This window comes from Neodiprion lecontei, chromosome 4 (genome assembly GCF_021901455.1).
Source record: "Neodiprion lecontei isolate iyNeoLeco1 chromosome 4, iyNeoLeco1.1, whole genome shotgun sequence".
NCBI classification, from domain to species: Eukaryota; Metazoa; Arthropoda; class Insecta; order Hymenoptera; family Diprionidae; genus Neodiprion; species Neodiprion lecontei.
The window spans coordinates 41525505-41537774 of NC_060263.1; positions in this window are offsets into that span (position 1 = coordinate 41525505).

Sequence of the window (12270 nt, forward strand, 5' to 3'; positions counted from 1 at the left end):
AGTTTTTACCACATATTTTATTAACTCGCTTTCTTGTCTGTCTGTTTGCTTACTTGTCTGTTCGGCAAAAATTTTGCAACCGGTTTTTCTACTCTGTTACAACGAGGTCAAAGCTCATTCAAATTCACGCAGCATTCAATGAGCTAGTGAAACTGAGAAATCGATAGACGGATAAACGAATGGATGGACTGAGATAAGTTTTCTGATCCACTGACTAACAGCGGGCACGTTATAATATAGAGGAAAACGGGGCCTTTGAGGAAGCGGTATTACTAACCTAGTGACTGAGCGTCTCGGGCTCTGTCGTGAAGCGTATCTGGCGTTCTTTGAGCTATTAATACTCTCCACCCTTGTGGAGAAGCGAAACAGGGGCCGAAAAGCAGTTCTTGTATCCAACCGGCGTACTACTATTTCGCCCCAATTGAAAAGTGTGTCCTGTCCTGTGTATTGATACACTATCGTCCTCATCCCTCTGATCCTCTTTTTTTTTCTTCTCCCCCCAACGGCGTTTCCCGGCTTCGCTCTGATGGCTGGCTACTCCGTATTGGAGTCACGTGATCGGCCGTGTCTTGTTATCGCGGAGAGCCACCCCTGTGACTCTCCCGGTTCGCCAATAACCCACACGCCTCTGCCTTTGGTCCTATCTCGCCCGTGTCGCCTGTGCGTGTGCGTGTGTGGAGGAGACGGCGACGAGGACGAACATGTGGATGAGGATGAGAATGAGGATGAGAAATTGGAGGAAGAGACAACAAACGGCCCAGGCAGCTCCGAGGGGCTTTATTCTCAAAGCCGTGCGTTTGTCCTCTAGTAACTGGACCATGCCAGTCGTGCCCCGATTTGGTACAAGGCTTTGATGCCTTGGAAGACCAAGGCTGCCAAAATTAGGTGGAAGTAAATTACTTATCGTTCACTCGAGTGTGAGTCTGAAATCAACATTCACTCATCATTTCTTTACAAATACAATGAAATCTGTGGAAGCGGACCTGAAAATAAACAGAAATGAGAGAATAACGAGAAACTCGGTAGGTATTTGAACAGTGCAATATTTACTTTTACTCCAAACTTGATGAGGGTTGTCCAGTTCTCCGTTTGTTCCGAAAAATCTTTCACTCCAGACCGTAGCCATAATAATTCCAAAACCGAACCAAAATATGACTGTTTAACTTTATAGACTTATAATGTTTTTTTTTTTTTTTTTCTTTTGCGTCCATAGTATCAAAATTTGTATGTCCGTTAAAGAAAATTATCTAGAAAGGCGCCAAGTTCAAAACACCATGATTTTATTCCCGGAAGATATTAAATCAGCGACTCGGTCCATTACTTATAATCCAGTTTTTTCGAGTCTGAAGTGGAATCAGTAGTGAACAAAAACGATCACATGATGTCATCGGTACCGATTGGTGCTTCAAAGGCCGACGTAGCTCTGCTTTGATCTCTTTACAAGGTTCTCGGGAAAAGACAAAAATTAAGTGGCAAAAAGAGTATAAGCTCATTTCTGTTATTGACGGGGTGAATTTCCACTGAATCCCCTTCGATCTTCAACTCGCAGAGAATTGTGAGCAGAATTTCAACCGTCCTCGGGATTCGATTGATTCGTTGAATTTAAAAATTCGAATTAGATTAACAGCTGATCGGAGGGAGTGGACGGATGGTGTCCGTTATCAATTGTCGAAATGTAAGATTCATTATATTCACAGTATTGCAGTGATATAATTAAGGATCGGCTGTTGCCGTTGATGCTCTTAATTATGAGATTTGTGTCGACCCGATGACACGCTCCCAAAAAAAGTAGCCAAGAATTACTTGCAAAATATTGTGGAAGCGAGGTAAAACCTAAGTCTCATTTCTGGGTCAGATTTCGGAAAAAGCTCATCCCCAGTGACCCGACGATCGGCGAATCGTAATCACCGCCAATCATACCGATTATCCGTATTTGAGCTGATCGTCATATAGAAATAGTGGTTATTGTACTAACGGAGACATAGATAATGGAATCGAGCTTCCGTCTAGACCCTCGAAAGATCATCTAATACCGGGACATTGTCATACTTGTCTAATGAGTACGAGAGATTAAGATGTTAGCGGAAAGCGGGGCTGGGAATTGGGAATCGAGACAGACCGCGGTAAGTAATTCCTGGGTTGGGACGGGGGTCAGAAATTCAGGGCTCGACGATTATGACAAGAGAGACGTTTCATTTACTTCGAGGAGGAAGGAAAGAGAAGCGAATTAACGAGGTTAGCAAGTTGGGGCGAAGAGGGGGATGGCGGGGAGAAGTGCGAGGGAAGAATATGGAAAATCGAAGAGTTGCTCCCTGTATCGCCTCCTGCCTTTGACTGATCAGGGGGATTGGTAGAATGAGAGTAAGGAGCGCGGTAGATAGAGAGGAACGCAGAGGAGACAGGAGGAAGGGGGCTAACGACCGCTAAACATATTTATGGTTGGGGTAGGTTCCGCGCGTTTTTCTGCTGACGAGGGTGAGGCCTCCCCGCGGAGGGTGGCGACGTCAACGGGGCGTCGTTCGCGAGGGTTCTCACTGCCGACGCTTACTTGGTTGTCGGTGAGGACGGGTGGCCTAATTTGTCATAACGTTTTTGTTTCCCGTCAATGGGCCGCTAATTCTGAAAATCCCCACGGGCGACGGTGCCGTCGGATAAACTTTATTGCGTGTTAAATTGGAAAGCCGTTAGACTGGCGGTGGCGGAAAAGGAAGAGGAGGAGGTCGGTGAGGATCAGCATGAGAAGGCCGTATCGGGGGAGGCCAGAGCCCACTGTTCTTCGTCACGTCCGTGACAACCAGTCACGATCTCTCCCCGATTATACATGTTTGCCGCTAATTGCTTTTTTATAGTCCTCCCACTTTGCCAAGCTGATTCCGCTTGTTTGAAATTTTTAATCCTCTTCCGTACACAACGATGACGCTTTATCGTCGCGCCCATCACGTCCCGTGCTCATCGCCGACGGAATACGTCAACGTCAACAGGCGTGATATAATATTACACACCAGTTTAATAAAGTTGTCACAGTTTGTTCAAAAAGTTACGCTTTCTCTTATGATTTTCGGTTGAGGCTCTGCTCAAACACCTACAGCACCGCACTCCAAAAGGTATGATTTCGAATAGCGAAAGTATTTGAGAAAAGAACCTATTATGTAGGTACAATAAGCAAGTCGTACAAGTTCTCTTTAACTGCACTCTTCATTCGTACATCGTTGAATGTCACAATTACAATCTATTGTCGAGCTGGTGAGAGATATCGGCAGCTAATAATGATCATTCACGCTTTCCTCTTCATTAGTCTTCTATCTCGATCCGGTGGTGCGGAGCCGAGGCGAGCAGACCTTCCCATGGTCGCGTTTTTGCGGGCAGTAACGAGAAAGAGGATCAGCGTTCGCTTTGAAATTGTGTTACCCGTACCAATCTACGGAGATATAATACGTGAAACATATGCATAAAAATAAAGGTAGATGCATACTCATTACCACGCGGTGATGTTCGGTCAGGTCGTCGCTGGGTGGCGCACTCTAACGGTCGGTTCACCAATCGATACGATGTGTGAGAGTAGACGTATTCGGAGATGAGGATTAGGGTGCGGCGATGAAGGGTGTTGTAGGCAAGGGAGGCGAAGACGTCGGGGAAAGGACAGGTCGATGCAGCAGCGCTGGACCCAAGGTCCACTCTCACTTGGTATACGTGCGTGGGTGGAAAGCCGGGAGGCTGGCGAGCAACGGAAGAGAGCGTCGAGGGCGGAGGGGGGATGCTGAGAGCGAAAGCAGCGGAGGGTGAGGGACGCTCGGAGAGCTAAGGTGGCGTGCAGGGCGAGAGGAAGGAGCGGAGGGAAGGCCTGCGTGGACCATCGTGGCCGTAGGGGTGGACGGGGCCAGGGGGGTGCCCGGGGGTAACTGCGCGAGGAGGGGGTGAGACGCCAAAAGGGTTCTCCTCCGCGTCGAAAGAGAAAGTGGACAGTGGTAGCCAACCCTGGGCACCTCTTTACACCTTAAATGCTTCGATATTGTCCTGTTTGTGCACAGATCCTCCAATACACAACTTGCATACCTTCTGCTTCTTCATCTTCTTCTTCGTCTTATTATGATTTCTCTTCTTCTTATATTGTTCTATTTGAGTACAGATCCGCTAATCCAAAATTTACATACACTCTTCTTCTTTTTTTTTCTTCTTCTTCTACTTCGTCTTCTCCTTCTTAACATTTCGTTATTGCCACATCACTATCAGTTACTATAATACACGCAGTCACTGATCTACATCTGAAGACTACCCAATATCGCGATCACAACTAGTAGTGTATATGTATATACATACAAGTTTGAAAATAAGTTGAAAGTGGAATTTATCAGGAGCATCCACATTTGGGGTACATATACTTTTCTACGAATCCTCAATCATTGCAAAACGCGAAAGTTCCGGGGAAGAGTTGGAAAAGGCGAATCGATTGCCAACCAATGTGTATAATTATTGTTGCGCAGATATTACAGAGTTCAAGTTCCTTTATTCATTAACAGGTTCCATGTTTGTCAAGGTCGAAGATAAAACTATATACGGAGCCTCGACTTTACTTTCAATAGAAATACACTCGGGAGTAAGATATACTAATCCTCCCTGCACGGCCCTTGACGGTGGTGGAGGGAGCCCAGTCCAGCCCGCGAGAGTAAACCGGTGGATTAAAGTTTTGGATTTCCTTTGGCAAACATGTTTGTCAAAGAATCAAGTGCAGAGAGCTGGGGCTACACATCCTGTGAGCGAGGGTTTCCCCTTGGCGCCCTTCGACACCCTCCTCTGACGCTATCTGAACGACGACAACGAAGACGATGACGACGGTACCGGTCCTCCCGGTGACACGTGGTGGAAAGTACATACATGCACGCGTGTACTGCGTCAGTACTACGCGAACGACGGTCGGCTGCTTACAGACCGCGAGGGGGTTGACCAGTGAAAGGGATGCGAGAGAGCGCGAGAAAGCGATGCCGGGAGAACGAAAGTGAGAGTGTATGCTGAGCGAGTCAAGGTATGGGTGAGCGGGGGAAAGAGAGAGAGAGAGCGAGAGAGAGAGAGAGAGAGAGAGAGAGAAGGAAGAGACGCGAGAGCCAACCTTGCATGCTTGGATATTGATTAGTAATATCGCGACCATGCGATGCCATGCCTCCCCCCCCCCCTCCTCGCTCGCTCACTCTCTTTCTCTCTCTCTCTCTTTTACCTACGCATCCACCAACCCTCTTTCCTATTTTCTCTCTTTATTCCTGCTTCCCTCTATCTGATTCTGCTTTTCTTTTTTTCAAACCTAGCAACCGCACGCATTTCCACGTACCCACGCCAACAACCTCGCATATTTACCTAGAAAGAGAAGAAGGAAAGAAAATGTCGGGTGTCGCTTCTCCTATATCTTCTATCCATTTCTTTCAGGCACGATTGCAATCATTCTGATGCAAAGATCGATGGATACTCGTATGTAAAAACTGTGCTGTAATCGTTATGCTTTGTCTATGAAAGGTGGGATGAGAAGGACGGTAGAGAGATTGGGCTAGGTTATGAAGACACACGAAAGAACTAAAAATTGAAGTATCGCACAGTTTCTGTGGCCAAGTACGAAAATAAGATTCATTATGGTGGAAAAACTGATAAGTTTTACTGCAATGTACAAGTCTTCCACGTCTCGGTTTGTGTGAAAAGGTGCGCAAAGACTATTATTACAGTGGGTAGAGTTGATTAATGCACCAGATACACGCTGGTGGCAGGAATGAAGGGAGCACTCCGATGCGGGCCATGACAGCCAGCGGTTTCGACAACCGGACGCCACGTATCGAATCGAAAGAAAACGCGAGAGGCAGAGAGTAGAGAGGAAGAAAATAGAAAAACGAGAAACAGGAAAAAAACTGATAAAGAGAAATGCCCCTCGATAAATCCTTTCGAGTCAACCCCACGGCATACCGCACGGCAACGGCAAAATTCTAGAATCAGGCCGGCGACGTCAGAAAACAAGAAAGGGAGAAGACAATAAGACGACCCTATTAGAGCTCAAAGAAAAATGACGGAGAAACTTCGGGGTGTGGAAGGAGGAGATCTCCTTTAAGGAACTCGCCAGGAAGTGTGCGCGTGGACTGACTGTCTTTGACCTCGTGTTTGACCCCCGTATCGCGATATTAAGGCCGTCTCATCACCGGGTCACAAATACATGTGTATATGTGGGTACAATAGATACACGTATATGCTCTGACTTTTGACACCGCTCTTCGAACAATGATTAACCATACCTGGAGGCATAGTTTCAAGTTCCTGAAAGGTCGCGTTCTACATTGGTATGATAGATGAAGACACTAAAAAAATACCATACCGGACAGGAACGAATGAAAATCGCTTTCGATTTTTCAATACATGTTGTAGAATAAGCTACATGAGAGGTAGCCTTACTGCGGGCGAGAAAAAGAAATTGGGACGCCGGCCAGAACGGAAGTACAGATACACACACATGCAACGTCTAACCAAAGTGACTGAGAAAACAGAAACTGGTCCTCGTTAGTGATGTAGATCGGTTACGTCGCGGCATCTCCAACCGTTCCATGGTGATGGAATATGACCTTCAGGAAAATTGTAGTCCCGGCTGCGGATGTAGTCTATCGTTGATCGAAGAGCGGCGCCAAGGGCCTCAGGATGCCGGATAGCGGGAAGAAAGAGAAAGTGTACGGGAGAGAGTGAGAAGTCGGGAGACAGAAAGAGAGAGAAAAAGAATCGGTATACGAGCCAAGGGAGATAGGGTGAGAGAGTGAAAAAGGGAAAGGTGTGCAAATGGGGGCGTTCAGTTCGAGTCGAGTCGAGTCCAGTTTTCCCAACGGTGCGCATGTGTGGCGGTGCTACACCTTATGCGAGCACCGAGGCGTTCCTGTATTTTCGATAACGCGTTATCGTATATAGAAGCTGCGTATTCGCGGAGGCGCCCGTCGTCGTGGACCCTCGCAGAGTCTAAGGGGAAATTGACCAGTACCCCGGTGGCCACAGGTCAGTGGTGCTCATCGCTTATCAAAGAACAAAGCTCTTTCGAAAACCGGCTTCTCCATAGACGAGTCTTGCGAGAAGCCACCGGGAAAGAACTTTGTGCTCCTCCTGAAACCGTTGCTAGTCAGATAAGTAGGTATTATACATATATATATGTATAGTTCAGCCCGGTCCCAGTAAGTGACGAATAGAGTCACACAGACGAGAAAGGTTTTCTGCTTGGTTGAACAGGCTATCCGAGAACCTCCAGCGATCTCAGAACAAGAGACCATTAGCTTTGTCCTCACAAGTTAAGATTTGGTAGCCTCTGATTTTCGTGAAATTAATCACGGTGAAACAAGATACACCCGCAAGCAAATAGAGCCATGGTCATTGGCAAGATTTCTTATTTGTTCCATGCTGATACGTCGAGGTGAAACGTCAAATAAGGTAGAGCTTAAAGCGTAGTGTTATATCTCACAACATGTTGTCTGCATTCAATTCGTGAACGAAATATCGAACTTCATTAACGTTCATTAAAGGCAGCCCGGGAGGAACCGTGATGAATCTCTTGCATTCCTGAATGTTCATTCCATCAAACTTAGAAGGAAAGATGAATCACTGGTTCCTTCGTTTCTAACCAGTGCATAGTTCACGTTCGTGCACGGCATGACTGCAAGCCTAGCTGTTTCATTCGAGCAGCCACCAAACAAGCCAAGTTAAACTTCAAGATTTAAATTGAGAAATCTGGTCTAATAAGAATAATTCCGTCGATATGATTGCGGGACAAACATTGAACTTGAAAAGCGAAACACTTGCTCGTTTCCTCATCACGAAAGACAATTAAAATAACAACTCCCTGAAGCCGAGGGACCCGCGAAATTGCAGAAAAATGTTTCAAATTCGTCGCTTGCATTCGAATAGGACGTGTTTCCGGTTTTGGACAATAGCTCCATTCCGATTCTAGTCTGCAACCTATTACCGTTCAAGTCATCTCCGGGGGCGGATCTCTCTGAGAACTTTTCTTCGCAGGTGGGCAGAAGCATAGATAGACGCGACGAAGAGCTAGACGCGCGAAACAATATGATTAAAACGTCTTTGCGGGGTTCGCGACAGCGCGCGCGCATGTAAATTTCGTAGAGATTGCCTCGCCACACCTCGGCTTCAGGCACGCCGCGAATGTCCAGCCTGGTCCAGCTAGCGGAGATGCCAGTATTGATCTAGCCTTCCTCCGGCCGACTTCCTCCCCCGTCTCTGCCCATTCCTCCTTTCCTTTCCCCTTGGCCTCCGCCAGCTTCTCCCCTGAGCTCCACCTTCGCCTCCACCTTTTGCGAACAACCCCTACGTGTTACCGGGGGCCAAGAGGGCGCTCCGTATACATATATACCTGTATACATATACATACATGTATGTATATACGTGCGTTGCGGGGCGAGAGAGGCACGAGGTCCGGTCGGCAAAGCTGCCCCAAGCTTGCAAACTCGCAAGCAGGCAAGGAAGTATACGTATAGGCACCGACGCGCTGTTCCGTTCACTCTTGCAGCGCGCGCCACCCGCGCCCCAAACCACCTCGTAGGAAACGTAGAGAGCCAGGGGCTGTCAACCCCGTGGTGAAAATCGCCCGGCGAGTTTCGGGGTCGACCTTCGTTCGGCGGATTCTCTCCTTCTTTTCCGTTGAGGAATTTCCCGCTCGCGCGACAAGCGCGGGGATTGATTCTGCCCTGAGAATGAGCTGGATTTCTCGGGTAACGGTTCAACGCAGAAATATGTTTCTACGTCCTCGCTGCAGAGGTCAGGTCACACTGGGTACTTGATTTATTCCAACCTGTATGTCGCGGCGTTGGAATCGAATTCATTTTGGTCAAGTTCTTATCAATTCGCTCACACAGTCATGTGAAAGAAGCAGCTTCCTCTCAATTCTGTACAACCGGACGAAGGTTTTAGGAGACTGTAAAGCGCATACTTACATTTCTCAACCGTTGACTGAAAGTGTCCGCGAAGAACGCGACTTTCATCAATTATCCAAGATCGGGGAGGTGCGACTCGTTGAGGTTTAAGCCGGATCGAGAGATAGGTACACCTTGGACTAATCATTACACTGCACCGAGGGGAATTCGGGTCAGTTACGTCAAAGAAAATCTTGGACCCGCGCACCAGAGGCAGAGCGTCGCATCGTCGGAACATTTTCCATTTCCACTGGCGTAATTAGATCTACATCCCAATTTTCCGGGCCAGCGTCCACGGACCACGAAAGCGAAGGAGAGGAGCAGCGAGAGGGAGAAAGAGAGGAACGGAAAGGGAAACGCGAGAGGGGGAGGAAAGGGAAAGGAAGAGAGAACGCCGCGGTCTAGTCCTCGGCGTCGGCGGTACGCGAGATTAAGATCCGTAGCGATAAGGCGGCCGCTCTCGTCCTTATCGTTATCTTATTAGGGTAGTCGGGGTCCCCGAAAGCGGAGGGGTGGCTGTCCGATGGGCCGAGGAGCCGGAGTGCCGGGACTGAGAAGGCGAAGGGTAGCATGGAAGAAAAATGAAAGAAAGCCAAGAACCTACCCCACGGCCCATCAGTCATCATATAAAGCGATCTTTCGCCCGGCTCTTCTTCTTCCACCTTGCTCTTCGTTTAACTCCTCGACTCTCAAGCTTCGAACTCAGCTGGCCCCCTTTCTCGGCTAAAACGGCCGAACGTTGCGCGTCTGGAGATAAGGAATCAAGTTTTCAATCTGGAAATTGTCGCTTCGATTGCTGCCAGGGCTCGCGCATTTATTGTCAACGTCAAACGGCAGCCAGATTCCGCTCTCGGTTAACCTCACGCTTTGTACACAATTGTTTCGCATCCTCGCATCGTTCAATTTCACCGTCTCTTACGTATTCGACCGGATCAGCTTTGGCACGCCTACTTTTCCGTCTCAAAATTGTGCCATTTTTTTATCCCATTTCTCCCCGATGTCTCAGCTGGTATGCGAATGAAACGCCTCGACATTTTGTCCGTAGTTAAACTTTCACACGAATCGTCATTGAATTAAAAATTTTAATCCGACACGTCTGCGGTGAACGAAGACTTTGACGCGCGTTATTATTAGTATAACCCGAATCGAAAAACGAATCTTCCATCCCCCAACGGGTTCTCGACTCTCTCGCACCATCCAGCCGTCTTCGTCCGAGGAAACCGCTCGTCGAACTCGACCGACTTGGTGCCCTAGTCTTCAAGACTTTGACCCACATCATATCAGTCGTTTTTGCTACCCTATACGTAGGTATAGGCGCGCGATCTGTTCGCCTCTTTATATCGGGACGCGTGTGTGTGTCTGTACCTATTTCGCAGACTAGAGCAATTTATAGCAGAACAGCTACCGTACACCGAGGCTATTATCTTAATCCCATACATCTGCTTTAAGACTCTCTTAACCGCGTCTCTTGCCCGTCCTCTCGCCACGAGTCCCAACCCGTTACGAATTACGTCTTTCGCATTTTCCTCATCCCTTTTCGACTCGCGTGCCGGGGACGAGTCAAATATTTGCCAACGCAAAAGAGGAACAGTGATCGTTCCTCAATAATAAATCGCCCGTCGCCTCTCCGCTCGGTCTTACACGGGTGGTCTCGCCGCCGCGGCCGGTGTGTAAAACAATCGTAAAATCAAATCTCAACCTGGTGGTCAATTAATTTTACATTTTGTTGAGAAAAAGTAGGTAGACGGTAATTCCGGGAATACAAGCGGTCCCGGCCTGCCGTGTGCAGAAGTTTCAACGACGAGTTGCGCAAGCGAAATGAATTCGCCTCCGTCTTCCGAAAGAATCTTATTCGGAATATATTAAATAAATTATGCAAATCGAATTAGCATTTCGTTTCTTGACAACAAAGTCGCCGACTACTCGTGAGAACTTCGGCCCTGCCGCGGAATTTCGTCGACGGTTATTATAAGTCACTGTAATCGGGACCTTTCTATATTAGAATACGCAACACCGCGTAGCATGACACTGGGTATAGAAACCGCCAAAACAGTGTCGAATTTTTTGCCGAAAATATCAGTTTCGTCCGACGTTTTACTGTAATGATGTGACATGCAGTCCCTGGATGAAAATTTTCGTGATAAGTAGTCGAATTTGCGGCGGCCGAACGAGTTCAACCGATATGTGTGCAATTGGTACCAGACCTAAGTTATGAAAAGCTGTAACGGCTTAACGTACGATAATTTTTTTAACTGATATCGGAAGAAAACATAGTTGTAGTTGCATATCTAGCCGTAATATCCCGAGCATAATTTCCACCCATTGATCGAAAGATACCGCTATAGAGTTAGTCACTATTCAGCCAATTAAACGTGTTTCTGCAGCTATGAATTATTTTTTGTTCTCTATTCATGGAACTTTGTTGCTCTGCGGCGAAGCATTTAACGGAATGCGTATTGTGTTTCCGAAGCAAACTTTCCCTGCGTCATAATAAAGCGTATTATACTGTCCGCCTATCCAGCTTTAATTCTTTTTGTCCAATTCCAATGGCAGGTGTGAAAGAAACTGTGAGTAATCGGTTTTCGAACGAGCATAATACATTCCGATACGCGGCGGCTGTATCAAGCCACTGAAGAATTATTTGAAGTCATGAGTGGAAACGGAAATGACGAAGATATTGTCTCGAGAGCGATTGTTCCGATGAACCGGTGTCAATGTTCTCGAAACTAAACGGAACAGCCTTGACCCCGGAGCGTGGGTACAGAGACGAGGGAATTGAGAGCGAAAGGAGATTGATAATTATCCAGGGAAGCCGGCTTGGCGCGCAATGCGGACCACCGTGCCGAGGATCCCGGAGAGGGAAGAATGGGATAGAGAATCTCGCACACTGACCGACATTTTTGTGGTGTCGAGGAATGCCCGTCTGCTCACCGCCGCCGCCCTTCTGACGTGAGATTAAAAATCACCGAGGTGGACCTCGCAGCGAGGAAGAAGGTGAGAATGGCAGGGCTGAGAGATGAGCGAGGGAGAAGGAGACAGGGGCGCCTAGCAGAGAAAGTGTTTGTTTTACGCCGCTCCTCCTCCTCCCTGCGCTGCGGACATCTTTACAGTCACGGTGTCTCCCGCTGTGTGAAATAATCTTTATATTCTAGTCGCGGCAACAAAGCGGCGGCGGGAGCTCGGAACTTCGCGGAAATTACTGCGTGGCATGGGTGTGTGTCCGCGTGTGGGTGTGCACCTAATTCCGAAGGGAAGAGTTTACCCGCACCTATATCTCGACGCGTTCCTGCGCCTCGGGATATACGTATAGGGCTTACCGCGGCGAGGAGAAAACTGGACCGGG